Here is a 15,694-nt window from a genome sequence, read left to right on the forward strand (position 1 = left end):
TCCCTGCCCCCAGCTCAGGTAGGAAGATCACTGGTTTCTGCAGAAAATGTCCCAGTGCCTTTCTTTATCTAAGGAACGTTGTCATCTGGGGTTTAAGGAAGATTGAGCCTCTTACTGCTTCCTGTGTTTGCAGACCAGCTAGAAGGGCCTGGGGGCAAAGGTCGTCTCCCCTGGAGGCTGTCCCCTGCGCCAGGCCCTGTGCTCCATGACCTGTGCATGTGGATCAAGACGTCCCTACAGCCACCTCTGGAGCAGCAGGAAGCTGTCCCTGGCCTGCAGCTGGGGCCCTCCAGCTTGTTCTTTCCTCCTCTCCTTCCCTTCCCCTGGGGCCTATGGAGAGGGGTTGGGGGAAGGCAGATGGGGGCCAGGTCTTGTGCCTTTTCTGCTGTGTGATTTTCATATAGGACCCTTGGCCCTCATGGAGCCTCAGTTTCTTCATCTGAAAAATGGGAACACCACTGCCTGCCTCCTGAGTCTGTTTCAAGTGTGAAACAAGGCAAGGTTTGCCCGGAGTGTGCAGAGCTTGACTTGAGCTGGACTCAAACAGCTGGCTGTGGGGCAGATGCTTCAGCCTCTGCAACTCTGGAAACTGGAGCCACAGCGCAGAGCTACTGGGATGCCTCCATGCCAGGCCTGGCGCTGGGCACTGGGCTCCCAGGGGAGGCCAACACAGGCACATCCCCATAAGGTGCAGGGGCGCTGTGGAGGCCCATATTTAAGACACAGCACTGCCTTGCACCTGCTGTGTGTTTTTTCTCAGATGTGAGTAATCTCTGAAGTCCGAGTGTCTTCCAAATAGCGCATTGGGCATTTGTTTATCGAGCAATGGCAGAGCATGCTGTTTATTGGTACCCAGGCGCCCTTGGGACCCTGGGGATGCAGCAGAGAAGGAGACATGAAATCCCTGGCTTTGTGGAGCTCACTTCCATGGTAGGGGGAGATGGAGAGAAAGGAATATATTAATAAAGTTATGTCAGCGAACCGTGCGTTCCAGAAGGAAATAAAATAAGGCAAAGGGGGAGAGAGTAATGGGGGAGGGGATCTGGGAAGACCTGCCCTGGAGAGTTTTCGAGGGAAGGCTTCTCTAGGGTGACTTCTGAACTGAGCACTGAGTGGGGGAAAAACACAGGGTCCAAAGATAGGCATCTGCAGCTGAGGCAAAGGCCCTGAGGTATGAAATAGCCTGTGATGTTGGCCTGATTGGGTGGCTTGAAGCCAATGAAGGTGTCACTTTACAAAGGAGTAAGTAAGGTTGGGGTCTGCCAGGAGATGTGTGCTCCCTACCTACAAACCCCAGCTCAAGCCGTGGTAAGATCTGCATTCAAGGCAGAGGGAGTGGCACACGCAGAGGTCCTGAGGCAGGAGTAAGCTTGGCATATTCAGGCGCTGAAAGGTCACTGAGGCTGTTACAGAGTGAAATGAGAGAGGGGTTAACACTTGGAGAGGTTGCCAGGGGCCACATCATACTGGACCTGCAGGCCTTGGGGACAAGTTGGAATTTGAACCAGTATATATACTTTTTGTCTCCCTAGATGCTGCTCTTGGATCAGCAGTGGCTTAGAATGGAGGAAGGGGAGTTAATTCAGTTCCATCTGCTACTTGCTTTCAGTAGAGGCCCTTGGGGGCCCCAGGGAACTGAGTCCCCCTACCCTGGGGAGCTCACGAATGCTATTCTATGAGGCAAGGCTCCCAGGGTGAGGGGTGGAGGAAGGTGGAAACCATTGTCTGTGTCTGGGGAGCTGCTGCCACTTCAGGATTCCTTGAGGGCAGAAGATGAGAGAGGGACCTGGGGAGGTGGCCAGAGGCCAGCCACCTGGGCTCTACTCTATCTGAGGCTGAAGGGCAGAGCTTGCCATGGACAGGCTTTGTGTGGCTTATACAGCACCTACACTTCTATTTATATTTTTGGAATTGCAGTGTTTAGAAATCCGGATTTGAAACAATCCAGAATTTGGACTTGCTTGAACAGTGGAAAACTGCGGCAGCCCTGAACTCACATTCCCACGTGACAGGCACCAGTTGGAATTGAGTGACAGCTGCCCCGTATCAGAGGGGCCTGTGATGGCCCCTTGTCCAGTCTCCACCACTCCCTATTGTCTCCCACCAGCCTCCCTCACTCCTTGGTCCCCAGTCTGGTCCCCGAGGGCATGTAAGTTTATGGTTTCTGGTGGGGGGCAATGGGGAGCCGTATTGGGGGTAGGAACCACTGAGGCTGGAGTGGGGGCTTAGAGGGGACAAAGCGTGCCATGAGCCCAGGGCGATGTGATCACCCCACCACCCGGTGCTGACAAGTCTTGAGCCCAGGCAGTGAGCCTAGGCAGGATGGAAGGATGGCGCATGCCAGCCTCCAGCCCAGACTGATGACACTCTGGGGGTTTGCCTCCTTGTTCCGGGCAATCTCCATCCACTGCCCCATCACACCCCTCCAGCTGACCTTTCATCCACAAGAAACCTCTTCATGTCTGGATCAGACTCTCCATAAACTGCACCATAAAGCCGGCAGGAAGGTTGTCATCAGCGGTAATTGAAGGCTTTCCACCCTACCCAGGGGCACCCCCTGCACAGGAGCCTCCTTCCTGGATGTGTGGGTGGTAGTTGAGGCCTCTGTACGGTCCCCAGAGCGTCGCTATCCCTGTGTTCGCCCCTTGCCTGCTTGCACGCTCTTCCTTAGTCATGAACCACTAGCCAGGGTTCTCAGTGACTCAGCACCCCGTGCCGGTAGCGTCTGTGGAAACCAAAGCTCTTCGGAGCTTGGCAGGAAAAGCCTGCAGGGCCCAAGGTGTCGTTTCCAGTCTGGGGTCTCCCCCAGCACCACCGTGGAGGGGCCATGGGGGGCGGGGCAGAGTGGCACCAATGTGCATGGGTCCCCACGGGCCTTGGGGCTGGAGAGTCACCTCTGGTTGCCTCTAGCTGTTTCTCTCTCCTTGCACACTGCCCTTGTGTTCTTGCGCGCTGTGGCCTTCTTTGTGGGGAACAAGGGCTTCAGGTAGGAAAGGAAGTCCCAGATGGCTGCGGGATGTGCTGGGCGCTGATCACAGCTCCAGGCCTCCTGGCTGGGGCGCCTGCCTAGCCCCGTTGTGGGAGGGGAAAGCTGAGGCTCAGTCCCACAGTGATAGACAAGCTGGCGTTCTTTCCGAGCTTGCAGGCAGGAGTCTTCCTCTCCGCCTCCAAGTCCCCACCGCCATTCCCTGGCTCCTGTGTGACATGTGATGTTGACAAGGCCAGGCACTGTGGTAGGCTGCTTAGGGGCGCCCTCTCTGCCCCCCACCCCCCAGCCTGGCCATGTCTGACCTTTGCAGTGGGAGTGCTGGTCTTTGGCCTGGGCCTGGGGCCTGGGCTAGCTGGGCCCTCCATCCTCATCTTTCCGGCCCAGCCAGTGGCAAGTCTTCAAGTGGGAACGAAAAGATATTTTCTACCCTGAGTTTCCCTCCCAACTTGTGCTTCAGCTATGGGCCTTCTTTAAAACTTCAATCATCACCGTAAATAACATCTACATACCAAGGGCCCAGAACTCCATGCTCGACCTATAGGTTTGAACCACAGTTCCTCAACCTAACACCTGTGTGACCTTGGGCAAGTTTCTCAACCTCTCTGTGCTTTGGTTTCTTATCTGGCAGATGGGGGTGGTATCAGTGCCATATACTGAAGGATCTAATATGCACAGAGCCCTGAGCGCGGGGCCCAGCACTCACTCAGCTCTGAGCACGGCTGCACTCACCGTGCTTGACCTCCACAGCAACCCTATGAGATTCGTGCTGTCCTTGGACCCACTTTCTAGTTGAGGAAGCTGAGGTTCAGAGCAAGAAGTGACTTCCCCCAAGGTCAAGCCATCATTTAAAAATCTCTTGAAATAATAATCACTGAAGGATCAGGCAGGGTGGACAGGCGCAGCTGCCCCGCCAGGCACGCTAAGCGATCATCCCCGTCCCCTGCAGGGACGTGCCTCCCAGCCCCAAGCCACCCTTGCCTAAGAGCCAGCTCCTCCCCAACCCCAGACTCCAGGGCCGCCCCGGGAAACTGCAGTGGATCTAACCCTTTCTTGGGAGTTTTCCCCTCCCAACGTCCTCCCCTATTAGAAGCCATCTCAGTTACCCACCCTACCACCCAGCTTCCAGAAAGTTCTCTCTGGGAGTTCAAACCAGCCCTTGGACCCCTTGGGGCCCCACCCTGCAGATGGCCTGACAGACGTGTGACCCGGCATGGCTGGATTCCACAATGGTGGTTAAGCGTTATTTATTTCCTTTAATGCACATGCATACACATACAGCTGTCTGGAAGGATTCCTGGGCTCAGAGCGAGCGTGAGTCAGGGCTCTGGGCACACGCCTGCACGCTGGTGTCTGGGCTACGTGAGCCCACCCATGCATATCAGCATTTTTAATTTAACATCTTTATTACAGAAAATTTCAAAAATGCACAGAAGTCGAGAGGGACCAGACAGTGATTCCCGCATCCCCACCCCATCGGCCGTCGTCACCAGCAATGTTTTGCAATCTTGTTTTATCACCTCCTTGTGGGTTCCCTCTCTTGCTTTTTTCCCATTTTGGCTGGAGGATTTGAAAGCAAATTGTAGACATCATACCATGCATGCCATGGGAGAAAAAAAAACTGAAATAATTAAGAGTCGTGAAGAATTACAAAGATAGTACAGCATGGTCCTACCTCCCCTTCATCCAGGCTTAATGGTTACACCTCACGTAATTATGCTACAATGTCAAAACCTGGAGCTGACATTGTGTGTGCGTGTGTAGAGTTCAGTGCCATTTTGTCACGTGTGGATTCACTTCATCACCACGGCAATGAAGAGCTATTCCATCACCACAAAATATCTCTTGGAAAATCATTCCCGCTGCCCTGCCCCTGCCCCGCTAATGTGGTCTCCATGTCTATAATTTTGTCATTAGAGAGTGTTACATAGATGGAAGCATCCAGCATGTGCCCTTGGAGACTGGCTTTTTTTTCCACACCGCCTAACTGCCTGAGAACCATCTGAGCTGTTTTGTGGGGTCGGCAGTCCATTCACTTTAATGGCTGGGGAGTAGCCCATGATGTGGATGTGCCCCCGTCTGCTTAACCGTTCACCTGTTGAGGGGCATGTGGACTGTTTCCAGTTTGGGGCTATTCTGAGTAAAGCGACAGGGTTTTGTGTGGATGTAAGTTCTCCTTTCTCTGGGCTCAGTGCCCACCCAGGAGGGGGGCCGTGTTCATGTCTGGGTTTACATTTCGTGCGGAAGAAACGGACAAGGTCTTTTCCCAAGTGTCTGTACAGCCTTCTCGTTTGGAAGAGCAGCCCCTGGGGGGCAGGAGCCCAGGGAGGCTGCCCTGGAGTCCTGAGCCATCTGTGCTGTGCTAGGTTCCTTTCCCACAGGGGTGCTCAGTCCCCTCTTTCCAAAAGAGAAACCCAAAGCCCAGAGCTAGCAAGTAGGAGCAGGGCTGGAATTTGAATCCAGCCCCGTCTGGCTCCAAAGCCTGTGGGGTGGGTACCCTCCCTTACTGGGTGGCAGGAATCAGTGCTGAATGTCTTGGCAGCATGAGGAGACCAGGGCAGTCGGGGAGGAAGAGCCTGGATGGAGGAACACAGACCTGGGTGAGAGGAACGGGGGACAGGGTCTGCCCACTCTCCCCGCCAGGCTGACCCAGCACCTGCCTCCTGACCTTTGCACCAGCCCTCCTCTCTCCATCACTGATGATCTGTTGCTACCTGGGTCTCCTTGGCCCCAGTGGGTGGCCCTGCCTTCCCTGCCACCTCAGTCCCTGCAGGGGTGGACTCCCCACTCAGCCCCATTTGCAGCCTGGGAACTCCAGTCCTCCCCTATCAGCCTAAGAAGCTGCAGAGAACACACAGAAGACCCAGTCTTTGCAATTCCCCTGCAGTGAGCCCTGAGCCTCTCCCATCTTTTCTGTGCTTCGGTGCCATGAAGAAGCTGTTGGCGGTGAGGATGGCAACTCCTCCTGTCTAGCGGGTGCTGTGGCTGGTGCTTAAGTATATGATTTCGTGTGACTGTCCTGACCACCCAGGGGGCAGGCCTTATTACCACTGCTTTAGAGACACACACACAGAGGCTCACCCAGTTCACAAGCGGCAGAGCTGGAATTTAGAACCATGTCCCTCCACCCAGATCCTGGGCGTCTCCTGGCTGAGACAGTTAGGATGGTCTCTTGCCAACACTACTGAAGGAGTCTTGTCTTTCAGGCCCAGGATGGGGTGGTCAGGGGATCTGAGAGATCTAGACTCTGCACTGGGGTCCGGTCGACCCCGCTGTGGGTGGGTGGTGGTCCAGGTGGCAGTGGAGGGGCCCTGAGGGTGAAGTCTCCGCCCAGCCCAAAGTTCCAGGCCTGCCTTTCTCTGCAGCTGGCCACTCCTTGCCTCACACCTTACCTTCCTGGCTGTGTGAGCCCAGGTAGGTGCCTTGGGCTCTCCGGGCCTCCTTGTCTCCTCTGTGTGGGGATATCTGCCTCCCCTCCCTGGGAAGGCGCAGCCACCAACAGGTTCCTAATTTGGAAAACATCCAGTAGTCAGAAGGAAGATGAGGAGACTGGCAGGTGAGGCCCCTACCCTGGGATCACTGCCCTGGCCTTGGTCTCAACACTCACTGTGACCCTGGGCAAGTCACTAAAGTTCAGGGCCTCTGTTCCCACTTGGCAGAGATGGCTACCACTGGCAGGCTTTCCTGACAGACTCACATGACGGCTCTTTGTGAACCAGGATACATGACATAAACATGGAGCTTTTCTGTTCTATGAAACCACAAGTCTGCAGCTCTGTGTTTTTATTGCTAAGCCTCCTTCTCTTTTGTACATGTGATTTCATTTTTTAAAATTGAGTTGGAAGTCTCTTTCTGATCGAATCACATTTTCCGGATGCTAGGGGGGTGGGGGAACAGAATCCCTTGCTCTGTGCGCTGGGTTTGGGTCACCGGCGTTTCCTGAGTGCTACCTCGTGTGAGCCCCCGCGCTGGGCGTGGAGACAGGAGCCAGGCGTGGTCTCTGCCCTCCAGGGGCCCACAGCCCCCCGGGGGGACTCGGGAGAAAACAGACCATCGTGACACAGGGTGGTTGGCATGGCAATGGAGGGGTGCTGTGGGAGGAACCTGGCCAGCCAGGTTAGGGGGAAGAGGACCCCTTAGGTGACTTTCTTAAGACACAGCTGCCCGAGATGAGTTGTAAAAGTTGAGTGGGAGTTGGGCGGGCAAAGGAGTGGAGGAGGGTGTTCCAGGCAGAAGGAACAGCCCCGACCAAGGCCTAGAGCTATGCACGTGCAGTCACACACCCTCCCCCTTCTCCATGGGTCCCAGCTGTGTGAATGGCCTGAGTCACCCTCCTCAGTGCTCTCCCTGCTGGACGCTGAGGTTTCCCTTGGGACAGGGCTGCTTCTGTCATGCCCAGATGGCACTTTGAACCTGAAAGTGTTCTATCCTTAAGGGTTTACAGCTCCATTTACATTCATCTGTCTGTTCATCCATCTATCAATCCATCCATCCACCCATCCATCCACCCATCCCTTCGTCCACCCATCCATTCATCTGTCTGTTCATCCATTATTCATCTATTCATCCACCCATCCATCTATCCATCTTCTCTGTCCATCTATTTATCCATCCATCCATGTATCTATTCATTTATCCATCCATCTTGTCTATTTGTCCATCCATCCATCTATTCATTGATTCATGCATCTGTCTGTCCATCCATCCATGCATCTATGCATCCATCCGTTCATCCATCCATGCATCCGTCTGTCTGTTCATCCATTCATCTATTTACCCATCCATCCATGCATCTGTCTACCCTTCTGCCCAGCCATCTATTCATCCAGCCAGCCATTCACACAGTCAACAAATATCTGTTGACGATGTGCCAGGCCCTGCAGGGCAGAGCCTTCTCAGGGGTGGTGCAGGGCAGGCGATGAACAGATGTGGGCTGAGGTTTGCTTCACTCCCTGCTGGGGCCCTGCCCAAGACGGGTACAGACTTGCCCCTGGAGTCCCTCCCTTCCTGTCTTGGGCTGCCTGGTCTTGTTAGGAGGGAGGTGGCCCTTGGCTCCCGGCTTGGGAAACTGTTCCTAACAATCTGCACTTGAGAGTGTCACCTCCTCAGATGAGGATGAGGAAATCACCCTCGACCACAGCCGGCTGCACACTTCCCAGGACGTGGGCTTCCTGCCGCCTTACAGAAAACGCTGCCCCACCTGCCTTTCTAGGGATGTTAACCCCGGGCACGCTGAGTCACTGCTGATAATGCTTTTCGGCTTTGTCTTCCCACCCCAGGCCTTTGTGTTTCCAGGCAAAACTCCAAATGTTCACGCTGCCTTTCTAGCATCCCAATAGCCCATCCCAGCTGGTCCCAGAGCCTCACGGTGGCCTTTTTAGTTATATGACTTAAAACAAGTCCCCCACTGGTGATGCTTGGGAAAACCAAAGCCATCACTAACCTCACTGTGGATCCCTGCTGGGATCCTGAGCCTGGCGGTCCAGGCCCTGGGCTCCTGTCTGGCTACTTAGAGGTCTGGAAAACTTGTGTTCAATTTTAAAGTAGGGCCATTTCCCACAGAAGTGTGGACATCTGCCTTCTCCTGGAAACACTGCATCCCTGAGCCAGCCTCCTAGGGGTGGGCTGAGCACTGCCTGTTCAGGATATGAGGGAGTTCATGCCCCATCTGAGTGGATGAAGATGAGCTGGGCGTGTGTCAAGGAGCGAGTGGGGGCATCATGGCAGATGGCACTGCATATACGAAGGCTATGTGGCCACAGAGACAGAGAAAGGGCCAAAAGGTGGTCTGCCTGGCTGGACAGGAAGCGAGGTATGAGACGAGGCTGGACAGGACGGGAGCCAGACCACAGGGACACTGGGGAGCCACTGAAGTGCTTTTGGTGGTGACATCATTTGATGTGTCTGCTGTGGTCACCAGGCTGCAGGAGGTGACATTCAGTCCAGGAGCTGGATCCTGTGTCGGGATGAAAGGTGAACTCCCGTGACTTCCATAAGCAGAACAAATATGAACTGCACGTAGCATAGGCACACTGTGTCCTTGGGCTGCCATAGCAAACTGCTATCAACGGGGTGGCTTGAAACAACAGAAGTTGGTTCACTCAGAGCTCTGGAGGCTGGAAGTCTGAATTAGCATGTTGGTAGGACCACGCTCCCTCTGAAGGACCCTTCCTTGCTGCTGCTCTCTCCGGGTGTTTGCCAGCAGTGCTTGGTGTTCCTAGGGTCTGGGGCTGCCTCCTTCACCACATCACAGGCCTTCTTCTCTGAGTCTGTCTCTCTTATAAGGATCCCAGTGATCAGATCAGGGCCTGCCTTCACCACAGCAACCTCACCTTGACTTGACTAGACCAGCAAAGATCTTATCTCCAAATACGGTCACATCCACAGGTCCCGGGCTTAGGGTTTCAACCTGTCTTTTGGGGGGGGACACATATCTCACAGCATCGGAAGATCCTGATTGCATTAAAAAACATGGTCACTTGCATTTCTGTTTTGTTATTTTTAAACCCTTACTTCTCAGGACATTTAATTTATTTTTTCTTGATTTTTTTTGGGGGGTGGAGTGGGGTGGTAATTAGATTTATTTATTTATTTATTTGATGGAGGCTCTTGGGATTGAACCCAGGACCTTGTGCGTGCTAAGCATGTGCTCTACCACTGAGCTATACCCTCCCCCATGTTCCGTTTCTTGATGTGGATGCTTGTTACACGGGAGTTTTCACTCTGAAAATCGAGCTTTACATTTATGATCCATGCACTTTTCTGCACATGTGTTCTATTTCAATTACCATGTTAACGTATACGCACATGCTGATAACAGAGACTGGCAGCCACTGTCCCACAATGTTACTAGAGGCTTCCCCTGGGTAGTGGGTTTATGGATTAATTTCATTTTCTCCCCATATGTTCCAAATTTTCTGCCATAAGCATGTGTTAACTTTATTGAATAATAAATCTGTGTGTATCATAGAAGAAGAGCTGGGAGGGAACCTTACCCATCCGCCTTTCCCTGAACCCAAAGCTATTGTAACAGGAGGTGGGGGTCTGAATGGGAATTTGGCCTGCCCTGAGACTGTGTTCCAAATAGGTATTTTTAGCCCCATTACCCACCCCCTTTAAATGTTCTGCTAATGATTTGTGGCCCTGATGATCCAAACAGACTTTCTGTGGAGCATGTGGCTTGGTAGTTACCTCACCTGTGTCCTCTTCTGGAGGACGAGGGTAATAATAGAACTGACCTCATGGGTGGCTGGGAGGCTTAATTGGAATAATGCACGTGAAACCCTTTACACAGGGTAGGGCGGCCACAAATACCCTCCTGATTAGGAAATGCCCAGAGTGCGGTGGCAGTCATCTCAGTGTCCTAGTTTAATGGTTCAGCTGGTCAGGGAAAGTCCGGTGAATGATACTTCACCCCACAGTCCTCAGTCATCTCTGGGGGATGGCCAGGGCTGGTGGGGGCTTCCCTCCCCGGCATGTTTCCCTTTTTGCCCCCTTTAGATACACCCTGGTGCTCTTCCCCCGCTGGCCTCCTTACCTATTGCAGCTGTGCGCTATTTCATCGCCTTTCAGGCCATGTGCTGCCTCGACGGTTAAGCCATCACAGGAAGATTTAGAGGGAGCAGGTGGGGGTAGTGGGGAGAAGGTGGCTGGACTAGAGGAGCCAGTGGTGGGGCGAGGGGAGGAGGCGTTCCTTCTGCCCTCCAGGTCCCGCCCACCGCCCTGGACCACGCCCATGGAGGCGGTACTTCGCCGGGGCTCTGCTCCCACCCGCTGGGCAGCCAGAGAGGGCTTTGGAGTTTGAGCCATGCCTTTTTTGGAACCTGGGCCCTCCTTTGGCAATATCTGTCCAAATTACAAACGCAGAAACCCTCTGTCCCAGCTGGCAGCTGCCCAACAATAATCCTACAGATAAACTGGGACTTGTGGGACATTATTTATGTACAAGGTTATACTTTGCAACATTGTTTGTAAAAGCCAAAGACTGAAAAAACCTAAACCCTCCATCAGTAGGGGGCTGATTAAAGACACTGGCTCAATCCATATAATGCAATACTGTACTCTGCTGTTGTAAAGAATGGTGAAGAACCATCCCTAAGCTTTATTAGGTGAGAAAACAAGGTTCAAAATAGTATATAGTATATACCTCTTTGCATAAAAAGGGAGGAGTGAGCATATACTTGTATTAGCTTATACTTGCATAAAGAAACTGTGGCTACCCACTGAAGGACTAAACGTTACCTATCAGGAGGAAGGTGAAACTGGTTAGGGCACACAAGGAGGGGAGGGGATACAAATTTGTTCATTGCCTGTTTTTCTTTTCTTTCTTTCTTTTTTTTTTTTTTGAAAAGAAACTTTTCAAAAAAGAAAGTTTATGTGAACTTTCAAAATTGCAAATTAAAAAAAAAAAGTAGCCTGTTAAAACAAAGCCCGTTTTAAAGCAGCAGCTTACCTGTGAAATGGGGGTGATAACTCTCCTGCCTCCTCCTGGTGAGGACAAGATGAGGCTGGCCGTCACTTTGGAGGGAACAGGGACCAGGGGACCTGTGACCTCATTTGCGTGTCTGCCTTTACCCAGTGAAGAAGGTCCTGAAATCTGAGTCCGTGTGGCTTCTGTCATGACTGCTCTTTCAAATAAGGTGGACTTGTGTAGACGTAAGACACAGCTCCAGCCTCAGCCATGCTGGAATTTAAGTTTTGTGTAAATTCATTCAATTTCTGCTGAAGCCTCCATCCTGCCAGGCTGGCAGAAAAGTTAGACTCGGTTTTTCAGGGCTGACCCACCTGTGAGGGTTGATGCTGGGGTCCACTGGCCTTGACGGGAGCAGGTGATGTGTGGGAGGGTCAGGGGCCCCTTGAGATCTGGAAGTTTGGGGCTGCTTGGGGCAGAACCCTGTGGTCAGGGTCATCCCTTCCCCTTCTTGGGGTCTCTGACAGTGAAAAATCAGAAAGGCAGGGAGGGTATAGCTCTAGTGGGAGAGCACAAGCTTAGCATGAGTGAGGTCCTGGGTTCAATCTCCAGTACCTCCATTAAAGAAAAAAATAATAATAATAAATAAACCCAATTACCTCACCACACAAAAATAAATAAATAAAAGGATATAATGAAACATGTAAAATGAATAATAAAATTTAAAAGACTTTATTAAAAAATAAAAAAGAATCAGAATGAGTGCCCCCTTCCTCCTCTCCCCCTACTCAGCAAACTCTTTACTCTCTTGCTTCCTGCATGTTCCTGGTCCAAACATGGCACCCTGGCCTCAATTGCCTGGAGGCCCCCAGGGCCAGAGCAGGGGTTGGCAAACTTTCTGTAAAGTGCCAGATAGTAAATATGTGAAGATTTACAGGTTTTATAATCTGTGTAGCAATGACTCAGCTCTACCATTGTGGGTCGAAAGCAGACAGTATGTAAGCCAATGGACATAGCTGTGTTCCAATAAAACTTTATTTACAAAAATAGCATAGCAAAAGAAACAAATCAACCTGGGAAGCAGTGTGGAGGTGCCTCAAAAAACTAAAAACAGAAGTACCAGATGATCCAGCAAGTCCACTTCAGGGTATATATGCAAAAGGGTTGAAATCAGGATCTCAAATAGCTATCTGCAGCGCCATGTGTACTGCAGCATTATTCCCAACAGTCAAGATATAGAAACAACGTACACAATGGAGTATTATTCAGCCTTAGAAAGGAAGGAAATCCTGCCATTTGTGACAACATGGATGAGCCTGAAAGACATGCTAAGTGAAATTAAGCCAGTTACAGGCAAAATACTGCATGATGGCACTTACGTGAGGTATGTAAAATAGTCAAACTCCCAGAAGCGGAGCGGTGGTTGCCAGGGGCTGGGGAGAGGGGGAGTGGCTGGTCAATGGATATAAAGTTTCAGCCATGCAAGATGAAGAAGGTGTAGGAGTTTGCTGTGCAACACAGCGCCTGTAGGTAACAATACTGTACTGTGCACTTAAAATTTTGTTAAGAGGTAGATCTTATGTTTTCCTATTGTATTCTTACCACATTTAAAAAATAAAAGCAAAATGAAAAACCCAGGCTGTAGCTGGCTGTCCCCTGGCCTTGGCCTTTGTAAGCCAAAGCCACAAAGACCCAGAAAGTGTTCCCCAGTTGCACCCATTATATGCTCCTGGAGGCCATGACTAGGGGCAGGCTCTTTGCTTAGAAAGAAGGAAAAGAAGTCTGGAGGGTATAGCTCAGGGTTAGAGTGCACACTTAGCATGCACAAGGTCCTGGGTTCAATCCCCAGTACTTCCATTATTTAAAAAAAAAAAAAAAAAAAAAGGAGGAAGGAAAAGGAGAAAGAAAGTGCCCAGAGGATTGAGACTTTTGTAAGTCAAATACTCCCTAAAATTACCTTTTGGGGGAAGATACATTTTCCTATGGTGATTTGCCTAAAGCTATCTGTGTTTGATGCTAGGGTCATCAGATTCTCAAAAGCTCTTTTATGAGCATCCTGAGTTTCGCTAAGTCCCAAGCACTCCCAGATATGTGACTAAAGCCTCTTGACTAAGGCTGGTCTGGGGTGGGGTCCTGGTCATGCCACTTCCTGCCTTTACCTACTCAGTAAGCTGATGAAACCCACACCTCCTCTGCTCAGGGTTGCCCCAAGGCTCACGTGACACAGTGTTTGTCAGATGCCTGGTGGAGGTAGGTGTTTAATGAATGGGAACTGACCACCCAGCCTCACGTTCTAAATATCTTGGGGAGAGACTGAAGGCAACCAATTAGAGAGATGCTTAGAAGTAGAAATGGCAGGATTCGGCAAAGGGAATCATTCAAGTCTTGCTTCTTTCTATGTGTCTGTGGCCTCCCTCTGTAACTTCCCTGAGCCTCAGTTTCCACATCTGTGAAATGGGGATAATGAGTAGGCCCAACTTTTGGAGGACATCAGTGAAACAGTGCACAGTGCCTGGCATGCAGTCGGTGCTTAATAACAGGGAGCTGTTTAGTGTTAACCTTTGCTGGGTCCCTTCCTCACTGCCTTGTGTTTACCTTGTCTCATCTAGGTTTCCCCAGCAGCCAGTGACGTCCTTGAGGACAGGGTCTGGATCTTGGCGGGAGCAGGGAGGGGCTCCATCCCTTGATCACTCGGGGAGAAGGTCTCATGTTGAGGCTTCACTCACCCAGAGCCTAGACACCAGCACCTGCTGGAATTTACGAGATCATTTTATCTTCATCATCTCTATTTGCACAGGGACCTGCTTACTTATGGCCAGTAGTCAGGCTTTCCACTGTGACAGAGGTGTGCTGAGCCCTTTAAGAATGTTTTTTGGTTTGGGGGAGAGGGTATAGCTCAGTGGTAGAGTGCATGCCTAGCATGCACAAGGTCCTGGGTTCAATCCCCAGTACCTCCATTAAATAAAATACATAAATAAACCTAATTACCTCCCCCTCCCCAAAAAGAATGTTTCTTGGTTTAAAAAAATGAGTCTGTTTAAAGCAAAAATATTAAGCCAAAAAAGAATACAGGAGGTAAAATCATACGTGATTCAAGTTTGGGAAGGTCTGGAGTAGTGTAAAGAGTAGGCCAGGTAACATGGGGGAGTAGGGGGCGCTGGGGACAGTGGGATAGGAACCAGATTTTGCAGGGGGAGGGGGTGATGCTTCAAGGACTTCTAGTTGCTTAACATCTCCAGGCCTCAGTTTCCTCATCTGCAAAGTGGTCAAAGAGAGGATGGTGAGAATTCACTGAGGTCAAGCACATGAAAGTCCCAGTATGTCTAACACTCAGGTATTAATTTTTAGGATGGGGAGAGGAGCTAAATGTGACACGGTATCCTGGACTGGGTCCTCGGACAGAAAAACGGGCATTTGAGGGGAAACCGGGGGAAAATCCGAATAAAGTCTGGCACGTGTGTAGTTATATGGTGTAGTCAAGTACTAATGTGAACGGCTTGGTTTTGACAAAAGTACCACAGTCGTGCAGGATGTTAGCATGAGGGGAAGCTGGGTGAAGTGTGTGCAAGAATTCTCTGTACTAACTTTGCAAAACTCTTCTGTAAATCCCAAACGTTTCCAAAATAAAGTTTGTTTACAAACAGGAACAATGGAAGTAAACCCTTCCCAGGCCTCTGGCCTCTGCATCTTCTGTACCCTCGCCTGGAGCCACTCTTACTTACCTCTCCCCTTAATCTGGCCCAAAGCAAGTGTTACCTGCTCAGAGAGCTCTCCTGACCCCCCACCTGGGTCGCCTTCACTGCCACAAGCCCTCAGGGGCCCCTGTCCTCTCACTTGCCAGCCCACCTCACTGTTGGGATGCATTGGGTGGGATTCAGGGGTGGGATTCAGGGGCAGCTCCAGCAGGCATCCCGCGTCCTGGCTCATGGCCTCGTGCTCGGAAGGGCCCCTTTGGTTGGATGCCCCACTGTTGCCATATTGAAATTCTTAATAGTTTTTGAATCAAGGGCCCTGCATTTTCATTTTGCACTGGGCCCCCCACCAGTCATAGAGTTGGTCCTGCTGGGATTTGTGGGCTGAACATCTTCCCCTGCTAGACTGTTGTAGTCATTTCCTGTAATGCTGTGACAAATCGCCACCAAGTTAGGGGCTTCAAACAACACAGCTTTTCTTATCTTACAGTTCTGGAGTCTGAGGTCCAACACAGGGCTGTGTTTCTTATGAGGCTCTTGGGGAGAATCCTCTTCCCTGCCTTTTCCAGCCTCTGGAGGCCGCCTGCATTCCTTGGCTGGTGGCCC

This window comes from Camelus ferus, chromosome 18 (genome assembly GCF_009834535.1).
Source record: "Camelus ferus isolate YT-003-E chromosome 18, BCGSAC_Cfer_1.0, whole genome shotgun sequence".
NCBI classification, from domain to species: domain Eukaryota; kingdom Metazoa; phylum Chordata; class Mammalia; order Artiodactyla; family Camelidae; genus Camelus; species Camelus ferus.